We start from the raw sequence: 13,761 nt of genomic DNA, 5'->3' as shown, positions 1-13,761 counted from the left end.
CTCCTAACCCAAATCACTGTGCAAAACCTAGTATATCCCTTTTCTTTCTCTCCCACTTGCCAACAGTTCTGACACTTATGCTTAGGTGGGTACCACAGAGATTGAGTATTTTGGAGCTGGAAACTTTCAGCAGTGAAGGAGGAGGAGGAGGTACAGATATGTTCTGCTGCTGTGGGAGAAAGTATCTCTCTGCTGACAGCTGATGTGCTCTAGGAAGTCCCAGCCTTTGACCCCTTGTCCTCATCCCACTGCTCCTTTTCCACCTCTTCTTTGTTCAGCACAGGCTGAAACAATTCTCTTTGTGACTCTGCTAAGGGGAAGGAAATGGCTGCTGGGGGACAGGGGTAGGAAGCAACAACCAGCAAACATAGATGTGGGCATACGAGGGAGAGTAGAGACCTCTAGAAATAGTAACATTGCAAGTGTCACAATTAACATTCTCCAAAATCACTGTAGTAAGTATATTACACTTTTCCTGAGTAGCCTGGAGCAAAACAGACACACTAACACAGAGAGCTTTTGGGGAAGCTTTACACAAACACAATAATTCACAGGAACAAAGCTAATGTCAGGAAAAGTCACAAAAATTAGAGCTGCTTTCCAGAAACCCCATTCTTCTTCTCCAGTCTCTGACACGGTGGCAGAGTGTGATTAATGGGATCCCTGAGTCAGGAATACACAACTATGATCAATCTTTAATATAAACAACAGATAAACTACCAACTATTTGAGAGGGTGAGAAAACAATTCATCTCTCACAGAGACTGCCAGCGAATATACATAGCAGTCTCCTAAAGTTTCCAAGCAAAGTTTCCAGGGAGTTAATCCTTTCTGTGCCAAGCCTTTCCATGGGTCAGTTTTCCTTACAGAAAGGTCTACCTTTCAGTGAGAGAAAAGCAGAAATGTCATCCTTCCAGTAAGCACAGCAACCACAGGCACAGTGCTTCGGCTAGCTTCATGTACTTGGGGAGGTGCTAGCCACCCTTCAGACAGTCTGAGCAGCCAGGGCAAACGCTCAGCAAAGCTGTGCTGGTGGCACTCATCTGGGTAGCTGTACACAGTCCTCTATTCTTTGTAACTCCTTCCTTGGACACTGAGAGCAAAACGCACATTTGCCCTAATCCAAATCCTGTTATCAACACCTGAAAAGCTAACAGAATATGCTGCTCACTACACTGAGTGCTACAACACAGAGAATGGGATATCTTAATCTGAAGCAGAGGAAAAGGAGAGGAGCGCCAGTGTTTTCTCCAGCATGCGGAAGGAAACAGGATGTAGTAGAAAAGCTGCCTGGATGAAAGTTGTAAGCTCATTCTGTTTCCTCCAAGGAATAGTAAGAAGATGAAGTAATATGCCAAGCTATTATATTTTAAAATAATTGTGCTGAACCACTTAATACAATTACTTTCAGATTGTTTCCTGCTTTCAAATGAAAGCATCAATGAAAAACAAATACAGACTATGAATGGGAAGTTTCAGGCTAGCCTGCATTTAGACATAGAGATAAAACAGCTAATCACTTTAAATGAAACAACAGAAATTCAGAGTAACATCATACACAAATGGTCAACAATTAGAAGGCAATTACAGATTATAGGTAAACTGACAAAGACTTCTGGGAACAAACACCTACCAGCAGATGTGGTCTACTGTAACACAGCAGAAGGGAAGCATATGATGCAACCACTACTACCTGCCTATGCAGAGCTTTTACTCAGTTTCAGCTCCCCTCCCTGAAAACTTCTTCAGCCTATTCCCCAACAAACAGGCATTTCCCAGCCTCATGAATCTCTGCTGCTTTGGCTGCTACCCTGCAAGTAGGTTGCAGCATCATGTTAACTTCTTTGATTTCATGGCCACAAACACAGCAATCCTAATGAAAGAGGTAAATGCTCTGCCTTCAATGAGCTCACAGAAAACATCTGCACTCCCAGCCCGAGGACACAACCCCATGGCAACCTACACAAACCCTAATTCTATAAATAATCTGTTGTTTCATTTCATGCTTCAATTTTATAACAGCATCAAAATGTTGTTAAAATAATTTGTCATTTACATAACACCTACTTCACTCAATTCAGCTACCAAAATCATAGAACTGCAGAATGATTTGGGTTGGAAGGGGCCTTAAAGATCATCTAGCTCCAATGCGCCTGCCACTCAAAGGAACATCTTCCAATAGATCAGGTTGTTCAAACACCTAACCCGGTCTTGAATACTTCCAGGGATGAGGCACCTACTGTTGCTTTTATTCAGAGAAAGAACCCCAGATATCTAAATTAGGTACGGAAGGAGAAGAAAAGGTCTTCAACATGGAATTAGGCACTAGTGATGAGAAGTCTGCTGGGAGGTGTAACATCAGAGCAATTGATACTCCACTGCAGCATCCAAGTCCCCTTCAAGGTTCAAGTAAATGAACAGATCACTCTGATGGCTTTGTTACTTTCTATGGTATAAGTACCATCACCTTTTCATGTGCCTTGCCAAGCACATCTGGGACTACACACGACCATAGCTTAAAGAGGCAGCATCATGCTTTAAGCAGATAATCAGATTTTATTGTCATGCTTAACAAAACAAAATTCTCTATCTAAAAATACATCTGTGGTGCTATGGCATCAAAAAAGTGGTTCTGCATTAGCCTCACACCTATATACTGCTTAAAAGACTTGCAGAAAGTGATGTTTAGACAAAAACAAAAAAAACCAGCAAAAACCCCAAGGATGTTTATACGTTTCATCCATAATTGAACTTCATATGAACTGAGGGATATTTCTAGTGAACGTAGCTTCTCCCTAGTCAGCCCTTTCTGTCAACAAATCAATGTCAAAATAAAGCATTTGTACTTCAACAGGACCAGGTCAGGTGCACATGAGGCTTTAGCACATGGAATTGTGAGCCTGGATGCCTGAAAAATGTAAAGGAAATGGAAACTCTGAGCTGCAAGCTGCCATTTACTCCCCACATGAAAACATATCTGTCCTGGTGCAGCTGTCTGCTGGCAAACTCAGGAAAAGAAGAGTTCAAAGTCACAGAAGCACATGAATTGTGAACCCAAAGCTGGAGGCATGCTAGCTGTAAAGTACTGATATGTCCTCACTTAAGTGAAAAATATCAAGGTGCACAACTGCCAAGATAAACTGGAATGATCAGTGATTTCTCCAACAGGGTATGGCAGTTTTGTTAGGATTGCTAGGGATGGATAAACCAGATGATTGTCCATTCTGACTCGGGCAATCTATCTGATGTAAACCTTCATTATTATGGCTGATTTATGTTGTTGCTGAGAGGTGCAGGAGAAAGAGTAATAGGAGAAATATTTGCTACTCATTTCAGCAGAACATAAACGTATTGGAAGTAAAAGGCAGTTTTCACCTTTTGCTACAGAAAGATGCTGGGGCAATATGTGCTCTGCAGAGGTACCAGCACTGGAGGTTCTGATAGCTGACCACCAATCTGCTGGTTTTGACTGAACCAGTGGCTATGATGGTCCTGGCTTCTTAAACCAAAACATTCACACTTTAAAGAGCTCTTAAGGAGTTTTCTTCTGCAGGAAGTCCAGACCAAAATAAATTTTATTCTCAGAAAACAGACCACATGAAGTTAGATTCCACAGTAGACTACTATTCATTTGAGACTCTTTGTGGAAGTCTCCAGACAGACATGCAGCAGCTACTTGCAAGAGCATGCCCAGAGACACAATATAAATTTCTTTGGAGGAAAAAACATCTCCTGAAAATTTTCAACTTCACACAACCAAAATATGTCAGCTGAAAGCAAAGATTTGTATTCAAGGACCCTGCCGTCATATGCCATGATGGAAGCAGTTCAATTAACACTGCCTTTGTTCAAGGAATTGCCTTCAGTGGCCAGAAGTCTTGGGCCTCAGCTGACTGTCACTGCCTCCTGGCAGCAAGGGTTGGCACAGGGAGCCCCATAACAAGCTGCTTCAACTGTTTTCTCAGAAACATTTCTTTTTGCATCAGAGATGAACTTTACTGTTGAAATGCAGAGCAGTTTTAAATGAGAAGCTAAAGTTTATAGCATAACCTCTTAGTGTTGACACTTTAGATGCCAATTGCTGTTAACTTTCCAAGAGCATTCCATATATGAAACAAATGAATAGGCACAGTGATTCACACAGATTACTCCCAGACACAAACCCAGCAGAAATTAGACTTTTTAAACTAAAATCCAGACAGCTGAAGATAGCTCTCAAATCTCAGTTCTCTCACAATTAAGGGTAAAATTCCTCTCTGAGAGTTTTACAAGACTGCTTATATATGTATGCTGCACATGCTGGATTTGAAATTCCTGAGAGGGAATCAAACTGAAACCTGCAGGAGCTGACAGAAGCAGCACTGTGTGACAGAAAGCTTGCTCTTTTCACAGCTCCGCCTGACTCCTCCTCTTGAAAATACACAGAAGTGTAACTATAGTGATTTCTGCCTACAAAGCACCTATTTAGGGCACAAATTCACATTGTGGCTGAATCAAATAAGCATCCTGCCTTGTTGAAAAGGCAGTTTCTGTTTCCTCTTAAGTCTTCCACCTTTCTCCTTTCCTCTCTTCTTCCCAGACTTCCAGCAGGTTTTGGCACTCATCTAATCAGAAGCTAAACTATTGGGATTTGCGAACCAGAAAACAGATACACACAGAACAACAACAACAAAAATATGTTTTGGTGTTGTTTTTTTTAACCCCACTGGGTTAGATTTGAATCAGATGAAGTGAGACTGGACAAGGGTCTGAACATGTTCAAACAAGCATCAAAGGCAGAGAAGCCAAAGCAGAGGAAGAAAGCATTTCCACAGTGGCAAGTTGTTGATTTAGTCCTAGCCACCTGGTCAAAGCATACTATTTCACATGCAAAATCTGAGATCTCTCAGCTCACTAGCAATAAGCTCATTATTTAAATTTATTACTAGATATTAAAAACCTGAAGATGTCTTGCAAACCACAAACTATTAATTGTAATAAAAACAGTGAGCTGGATGTGGCTTCATGGGCTACATGCTTCTCTGAATCCTTCTGCTAAGCTTGCTGGGCTTTACAGTCACTTAACTCTTGTGCCCTATCCTCATGTAAAACCCATAACTCATAGGCCATGTTGGCCCCTGACACGAATTGTAATGTGTACCTGAATACACTAACCAAACACACTCAACTGTCCCCTTCTTCTAACCTTTTCCTCTTACAATATTAACTAGAAACATTCAAACAAAAGAACTGAATTTTAGGCTAGATCCTTTCACTATTCACAGCATGTTTCCTTGGAGGTAGCAGAGTACCATTTGCTCATAAGACAGATGACCATACTTTTAACTGGAGCACAATTAATGGCACAGGAGTAAGGCAATTACATTACCTCATACTTAAGAGATCATCATGGCCTTTGGCAAAGAGTTGTTAGCCTTATGGTAATCACAAAATTTAAACCTCACCATTTGCTTTGAAAGAACTAATTCTCAGCAGCACTGATGGATCTTCTACATTTCTGCAGAGAGTGTATCAATGTGTGGTCCCCACAGCATCGCACTGGGTGCTTATAACAAATTCTGTCACACCCAAACCATGCTTTTCTCTGCACATCTCACTACCAGAGTTTCATTTACTTCCACTTTTCACAGTGGCAGGATCTTCAGCCAACTGGATCAAAGAGTTCTTCTATCAAAGGTTCATTTGAAGCTGCTCTCTGCTGAGGTTTCAGGTTTTGGCTTAGTAGAGCTATGGAAAGTGGACTTTGAAATAGTTTTGAGAAATCATGCTTAAGCATCTGGAATACACTCACTAAAAAAGGCAGGCAGAGAGTCTAGAATTCTCTTCCTATTTCATCAAACAGCCATGAAGTAACACCTGCCTTAGCAACAATATTGTGCTTCTTCATTAGAAAAAAAAAAAGGTAAAAAGAGGATGCAAAGAAGCTTATTATTGAGACAGAAAGACTGAACAGCACCTCAGTATGCACCCTGGAAGATTACACGCTTTCTGAAGAGCAGCAGAAGCAATCAGGCAATGAATCATCACAGCTAGAGTGTGACAAATAGGTAAGTTTTTGCAGCTGCACAAGTTACCCTAACAGCTTATCACAACTCAGACACAAAACTAATTTAAGCACAGCCAGGCTGTGGCTGTTCACACACTCCCAAAAGCCTTCAGATGGCACAGCTACGAGAGGCAGCAAGGCCAGGAAATCACTTTGCTAGCCACATGCTCCTTCGTGTTCTAAAGCACATAGCGAGGCTGGCTGGAGTGTGGTGTCAGCTGAGGCGGTGCCGAGTGCCACACAACAAAGAGCCACCACTGAATCAAAATGATCAATGCTCCTGTCACTTGGCACAGTCACCCGAGGCATGCCAGATACAGTCATCAATCACTGCAGCATAAGCCTAGCCCATAACGCCTGCGAGCATTCACCTTGGACTGCTGCCTTGTTAAAACTCCCCCAGAGTCTTTACCCAGGCATTCCCAACTCTGCCCACCTAAAATCCAGGAGAGTGCTTGCCACAGGACTTACTCGCTGTATTTTCAAGGCACGTATTAATGAATTCTCCTCTTAGGAGGAAGGACTGGTTCTAGTTTTGTTTCATTCCATGTGGTCTTTGCTTGGAGAAAGAATGTCTTCTCTTTGTTATTGCCCAGGGAGGAGACATCAACACTGTTCTTGACAAAACTGCTGAACCATGTTTCAGAAAGTCAGGGGAAGGGGCACCTTCTGCCCTGTACCCTCAGGCAGAAGAGTATTCCTCTGCACTAGCAGTTTGCCTTGAGGAAAACAATCGCCCAGTGAAACACCTGATACAAGAGCTTTAAGCTACTGTACAAGACCAGAGAAGGAGAGCTTGGTGCTCATGGGAATTCTATGAAGAGTGTAACACATGTAACACATACACAACTTACAGCATTAGCACAAAGACTTTCCAAAGAGAAAGTGCCAGGTACTGTTAATAGTATTTTAGGAGATGAGGAAACAATGCCAGTGAGAACATGCAGCACGTGCCACAGGAGAGCAGATGAGGGTGACAGCAACAGAAATGTAAAGCCCACTGTGCTGCACAACTTCTCTGAAATAGCCCCATGAATGGAGAAATGCAGAAGCAGCAATTCTGGCAATCTCAGCAGCTTTCCAGATACGCAAGCCCTCCAATAGCTTTGGCCAGGAGGCATTAGCTTGGCTGTAATCACTGGTATTTTAAAAACAAGCTGTACACACCCAGTATTTGAACCTCTAGACAGAGTGTATGATTGATGGCTTGTGTCTAACTTATTCATGTGTATTTACTGTTTTCTCTGTAGGTTTTGGATGAAGAAAAAGGACTCAGTGGGTTAAAACTGCTGCAGAAGATAGGTGTGCCTGTTGAACCATATGTGTAATTTATCTCACAGAAATAATTACAGACTGAGGAGAGTAAAAGTACTAAGGTCACACACCAACAAATCCCACACTGAGAAGGATTTTCCTTTGTGGATTTCCCAATGAAGAACACAACCAAAGCCAAGCCCAAGCCAAACCATAATTCTGATAGTTTACAATCCAAATCCTTTCAACTGCTCGTGTCTAAGCCAATTCCTTAACTCCTATTGTGAAATTCTCCATTTAACCACAGTTCATGTAACCAGGGCAACAGAACTGCCATTGCATAGCAGCCATTACTGTTTCTGAAGCATTGGAAGATTTTCAGTGGATCCTCCTTTACTACAGACTAAAAAGTACTAATTTTTACTTTCAGCTTCTCCTCCTACTTGCCCACCATCTCATCATCTCAGCTACTCTGTTGTCCTCTGACTTTCTCCACGTTTTTCTGCTCTCTCACTCATCGTGCAGTGAAGACTCCAAAACGTACACTGACTTCTAGCTGGCTGCAGGAAAAGCTGAACTTGCAGCTTTTGATTTATGAAGCTCTTAGCCTCTTGGGAGCTGTTTGAGATGCAACAGATGGAGGCAGCAAACAGATGCATCATGCATGTAAAGCACCTGCTCTGCCCCGAAGCTTCATTCCTACTCGGTTGGGGCTAAAACTGAAGATACATTACAAGCATGTGCCTTATCGCTGCATGAAGCAAAGCTGAAGAGCCCCAAGCTAGGTGTGTTCCCCTGAGTACAAAATCAGATAGACATGCTAGGAGACCTGCATGGATGAACAAGGAGCTCCTGAAGGAAATCTCAGGGAAGAAAGAAACTCATGGAAACTTACTATTCATGGAAGAAGGGATTGGTCACTTGGGAGAACTACAGAGAAGTAGTCAGGGCTTGTAGGAAAGCAACAAGGAAGGCCAAAGCCCTCTTGGAACTGAAGCTGGCAAAGGAAGTAAAACAGAACAAGAAAGGCTTCTTCAAATCCATCAGTAGAAAAAGGATGAACAGGGAAGGTGTGAGGGCAGTGCTGGACGAGGAGGCAGCCTGAGAGCTGAGGATGCAGAGAAGGCAGAGTTGCTGAATGCCTTCTTTGCTTCAGTCTTACACCAAAGGCTGAACTCCCCTATGGACTCCAGACCCTGGGTGAAGGAGAGGAAGCCTGGAGGAGGGAATGCTCCCCACTGGTCAGTGCAGACTGGGTTAGGGATCAATGGCACCTATTGAACATTCACAAGTCCATGGGTCCTTATGAGATGCACCCAAGGGTGCTGAGACAACTGGCTGAGGTTATCTCTCTACCACTCTCCATCATCTTTGCCAAACGGTGGCAGACAGGAGAGGTGCCTGAGGGCTGGAGCAGAGCCAATGGCACTACACTCTTCAAAAAGGGCAAGAAAGAGGTTCCAGGGAGCTATAGTCCAGTCAGCCTCACCTCCATCCCTGGAAAAATGATGGAGTGGCTCCTGCTGGAGGGCATCTGAAGGCACTTGGAAGAGAAGAAGGCTACCAGGAGTAGTCAGCATGGATTTACCAAGGGGAAGTCATGCTTGACTGACCTGATAGCATTTTATGATGCCATAACTGAATGGGTAGATTCAGGGAGACCTATGGATGTAGTCGGCCTTGACCTTAGCAAGGCCTCTGACACCATCTCCCATGACATTTTAGTGAGCAAGCTGAGGAAGTGTGGGATGGAAGAGCAGGCAGTGAGGTGGGTTAGGAACTGGTTGCAAGATAGAGTTCAGAGGGTGGTGATCAATGGTGCCAGGTCCAGCTGGAGGGCTGTGACCAGTGGTGTCCCCCAGGGATCAGTGCTGGATCCAGTCCTGTTCAATATCTTCATCAATGACATTGATGAGGACACAGAGTGTCTGCTCAGCAAGTTTGCTGCTGACACCAAGCTGGGAGGCTTGGCTGAGGCAGCTGCAGGCTGTGTGGCCATTCAGAGAGACCTGGGCAGACTGAGAGCTGGGCACAGAGGAGGAATAACAAACTGCACCAGCACAGGCTGGGAGGTGACTGCTGGAGAGCAGCCCTGTGGAGAGGGACCTGGGGGTCCTGGTGGCTAACGAGTTACCCATGGCACAGCAATGTGCCCTTGTGGCCAAGAAGGCCAATGGGGTCCTGGGCTGTATTAGGAGGAGTGTGTCCAGCAGATCAAGGGAGGTTCTCCTTCCCCTCTACTCTGCCCTGCTGAGACCTCATCTTGAATGCTGTGTTCAGTTTGGGGCTCCCCAGTTTCAGAGGGACAGAGATCTGCTGTAGAGAGTCCAGCAGAGGGCTACGAGAATGATTAGGGGACTGGAGGGCATGGCTTATGAGGAGAGGCTGAGGGACCTGGGGCTGCTTAGTCTGGAGAAGAGAAGACTGAGAGGGGATTTGATAAATGTTTATAAGTATCTGAAGGGTGCCAGAAGCGGGGGGACAGGCTCTGCTCACTGCTGCCTGGGATAGGACAAGGAGCAATGGGTGTAAGTTGCAGCAAAAGAGGTTCTGCCTCAACACAAGGGGGAACTTCTTTACTGCAAGGGTAACAGAGCACTGGAACAGGCTGCCCAGAGAGGCTGTGGAGTCTCCTTCTCTGGAGCCTTCCAAGGCCTATCTGGATGTGTTCCTCTGTGATCTGTGTTAGATAGGATTGTCCTGCTCTGGCAGGGGGGCTGGACCCGATGATCTCCTTGGGTCCCTTCCAACCCCTAACATCCTGTGATCTCGCATGATCCAGTGAGACTGTCATCTTCAATAAAGATATCAGCATAGCAAATCAAGGGAGGGAGCAATAAAAAGGCCCATTCACAATTTAAAAATATTTGTAATTCACTTCTTTTTTCTCACATCTGAATCTGATCTGCTCCTTCAAATTACACAGCAGTCATATAAAACTGCAAAATTACAACTGCAAGTTCAGAGTGGCAAACTTACCTGGATAACACATTTAGGATAAGCAATCTCTTCTGTTAATGTATTATTTTATAGAATCAGAGAACAGCCTCTGAACACTTTCAAATATTGGCAACATCTGATCTTCAAAGGCACTTTGGCTATCTGCCCAAGCAACACTCTTCCCATTAGCAAATCATACTGGCCACACATAACCTAGCATTTGAAATCTAATTAACGTGTCCAGAAACAAATTTATAGGCCTAGACATTTTGTATTCTTCATCCTTTTCTTTCAAGGTAATCCAAGCATGTCAAAAGATCAGATATGTAAGCAAACAATTTCTGTTTCCAAAGAGAAGGAACTATTTCCTGTTAAAACTATTTAGGACCTCCCAATATGGCTTGTTGTTTGAAAAACTGGAAACTCCAACAACCTGAAGTCAGCACAGCTCTGGAGAAATCACAGCATTTTTCTTTCACATTGTCTTACAGTAGCACACTTCAGAAAATTTCTGAGCAAAAGAGAACACCTGGAAATAAACTCTCAGGTGCTCTCTGCATGTGCACTTTTGATACGTGCACCATGACATCACTTCACCTGGGCTGGCAGAGAGGGTAAGAAAATATTCTTGAGTTTAGATGCCAAAGAAGACAATGCACCTTGGACTAATTTTCCCCAAAAGCCTGCGAGCTGAGCTGTAAGTGTGCATGTATTTACAGAGTACCTGTGGAAAACTGAAAATGCTGCTAAATATAAACTTGCACTGGATTATATTAAAACTCTGCCAACTCTAATTAGCTAGAATAAAAAATGGAAACCTGTGCCTATATCTCCTTACCATATTTCACATTCGTATTGACTTCTCTGGAGCTCTGAAGATTTAAGTCAACAGTTTGCAGAGTAAATACATATATAAACAAACATTGCTCCTTCCATGTTGGTACAGTATTTTAAATTTTAAATTATTTCAATTATAAAAGGTTTCAGAAAACAAAGCACTCCAGGCTGTATTCAAAACAATGACTCAGAAAATAAAAAGGAAAAAACTGTTTCTCCAGCATGATGTAAGCATCTGAACAAAAGTAATTCTTATGCAAGTAGTCTATAAATAGAACATTAGATTTCAGTATCAAAAAGGTCAGTAAACCCACAAGCAAATCTAATAAAGAGGTTTCACATTCAACAAAACAAACCACCCACTAAAATTAAAATTCAGCCTTTGAAATGGGATTTGAATTCTTTATGCACACTCTGCCCTGCTGACCCTTGCCAAAGAGTCTAAGTCAATATGAAACATTCACAAATGGAGAGATGATGATGGATTTTCTGCCAAATAAGCCTAAGGAAAAGTAACACTGTTACCTAGGGAGTCTGCTTTTATTTCCTTCACCAAGAGATGAATTAAGAGAACTCCCTGGAATGTATGATGTCTTACTCTTTGCATTTTTTAAACCTCTGGTTCTTTCCTCAACCAATACAACCAGTAGACAACTAAAAACCAAAAGGAACTGTTTGTTTGCTCCTTATGATTTGGGAGTTCTAAAACTGGGTAAGATTGCTATCTTATATAGAAGGGAAAACAAATAGGATGGAAGTCACAATGTCATCAGTCTCTATTCAGTAGAATGGTATTTTGTTTATCAGAAACTGGCCAGTGCCTGCATTTTCTGAACAAATGACAGGTCCTTCCCACCTATTTTTACTTTTGGATAATTTTTCTGAGACTGAGAATAACTGATAGCTCTTGTCCATTCCATACTTTTAACTTATGCATGTCATTGACATAAGAGTTGTTAAGCTGTAGCATCTTGCAGAAGAAGTCAGTGTCCAGAGCATTGAAATGCCATGGCAGCTTGTCAGTGAATTCCTGACACACACTTAAGTACTGGAAGCTGCCATGACTCTACACAAGCCCTGTTATCTAAAAGTTCCTATTACTGCAGTGTTTGGCATCTCCCCATTTGCTGTGATGAGACAGTTCTTGCCTCCAAGAAAGTCTGCAAACAGAATAAACAGAACAAGAAGCATGAGGTTACGTACACAGGCACAGAGGCTGAAATTACTTTAGGCCATGAAGTTAGTCAAGGACAGAGGTGGTAACAAGCTGTATGCCTGCTGACATGCGCTACAGTGCCTCAGCCATGAGACAGATCAGCAGTTAGCAAACACATGCTGTTGGTGACAAGTGGTGGACTCAGCAGTTCTGTCTCATCTTTTACTGGGCAAGAAAGTGTACATGAGGCAGGTCTCCTCAAGACACCAGCTCTTCTGGAGCCAGCCAGCTCTAGTTATCACCCAGTCAGCAGGAGCGCTCACGCCATCCTTCCTGCCTCCTCACTGGCAAATTCCTCAGGCACACAATCCCAAACTGAACTCCATCTCACTATGTCTCTTTTCTACTCTGAAAACCCATATGAAGAGAAGCATGGCTTTCTGGAACAAGCTATGCATGTGCAGTTGCTTGCTTGCTTCTGACCCAGCCAGCTCAGCTGCAGTGTGAACACCTCGTTCAGCACACAACCAATACACATGTGTCACTTCAGAGCTCTTAGTCTGCGAGAAAACCATGTAATTCTTTTGACAGTGCAAAAACCTGAGAACCATGCCAAGCCAGGCTAGCCCATTCCTATTTTCCATCATGTCATTCCTAGGATTTCAATTGCTTTCCTCACACCAAGATCACTTCGCTCACAAATTCAAATTCCTTGAATTTGCTACGTAAAATGTCTGGTCTCTTACAAGACATCTGACCTGGGAACAGTGGTAACTCCTTCTCACTAGGAGGAATGGCAGCCAAATACATGGTTATGTTACCCTGCAGGATGCTCTTCTTGAGCAGAAAATATGCAACTATTAATTACACAAGCTTGAAAAGACAGATAGACTTGTTATACTGAAGAATGAGTGCCAGACCCTGCAAAGGAGATGAAAACAAATCACAAGGGTTTTAAGCCACACAAATTAAAAAGCAGAAGCTAATGAAGTGAGGTGACCATAGTGTAATGAAGATGGAATCAAAGCAAAAAAGAGAAATAAAAAAACCCATAATATCCAAATACACAGGAGCTGAATGCATTACTCTCAGTGAAGAGTGAATCAGGAATTCTGAAATCCTGGAAAAGACCCAACGACACAAAGCTTGTATCAGTGTAATAAGTTTCTTCTATCTTGGAAAGAATCAAACCCTGTACTTAAGCAATGTACAAGGAGCAGAGAGAAAGCTGAGCAGCTGCAGGCTTAACAGTTTTCAAGCAAATGTATGGGAAAAGAGCAACACTTAAAAGATGTGAGGTAAGTAAAAAATAAACTTTATCAGAGGCAAGCCAGATAGAAACCTTCCCCCAGGAATAAAAATGAGTTATCAAGGCAAGAAGAAAATCATGATCACATAACCAAGAGAAAAACTGTGGCACAGGAGCGAGGGCCAGCCTGAGGCTTGTCCACTATATGCTAAACCACCTCAGCAGCAAGACTGAGGAACACTGATGACGTTCATTGGCAATGTCAACGTTTGAAAGGAA

General features: G+C 42.9%; 1 protein-coding gene across 8 annotated transcripts in view; it reads right to left on the bottom strand.

Moving 5' to 3' along the window:
* The window catches only part of MTHFD1L (methylenetetrahydrofolate dehydrogenase (NADP+ dependent) 1 like), a 214,957-nt gene that overhangs the window by 108,326 nt on the left and 92,870 nt on the right, over positions 1 to 13,761 (bottom strand). The gene's annotated exons all lie outside the window — the stretch shown is intronic.

Source organism: Pogoniulus pusillus, chromosome 31 (assembly GCF_015220805.1).
Source record: "Pogoniulus pusillus isolate bPogPus1 chromosome 31, bPogPus1.pri, whole genome shotgun sequence".
NCBI classification, from domain to species: domain Eukaryota; kingdom Metazoa; phylum Chordata; class Aves; order Piciformes; family Lybiidae; genus Pogoniulus; species Pogoniulus pusillus.
Note: the sequence above shows the minus strand (reverse complement) of the source record. Positions and strands in the feature narration are given on the sequence as shown.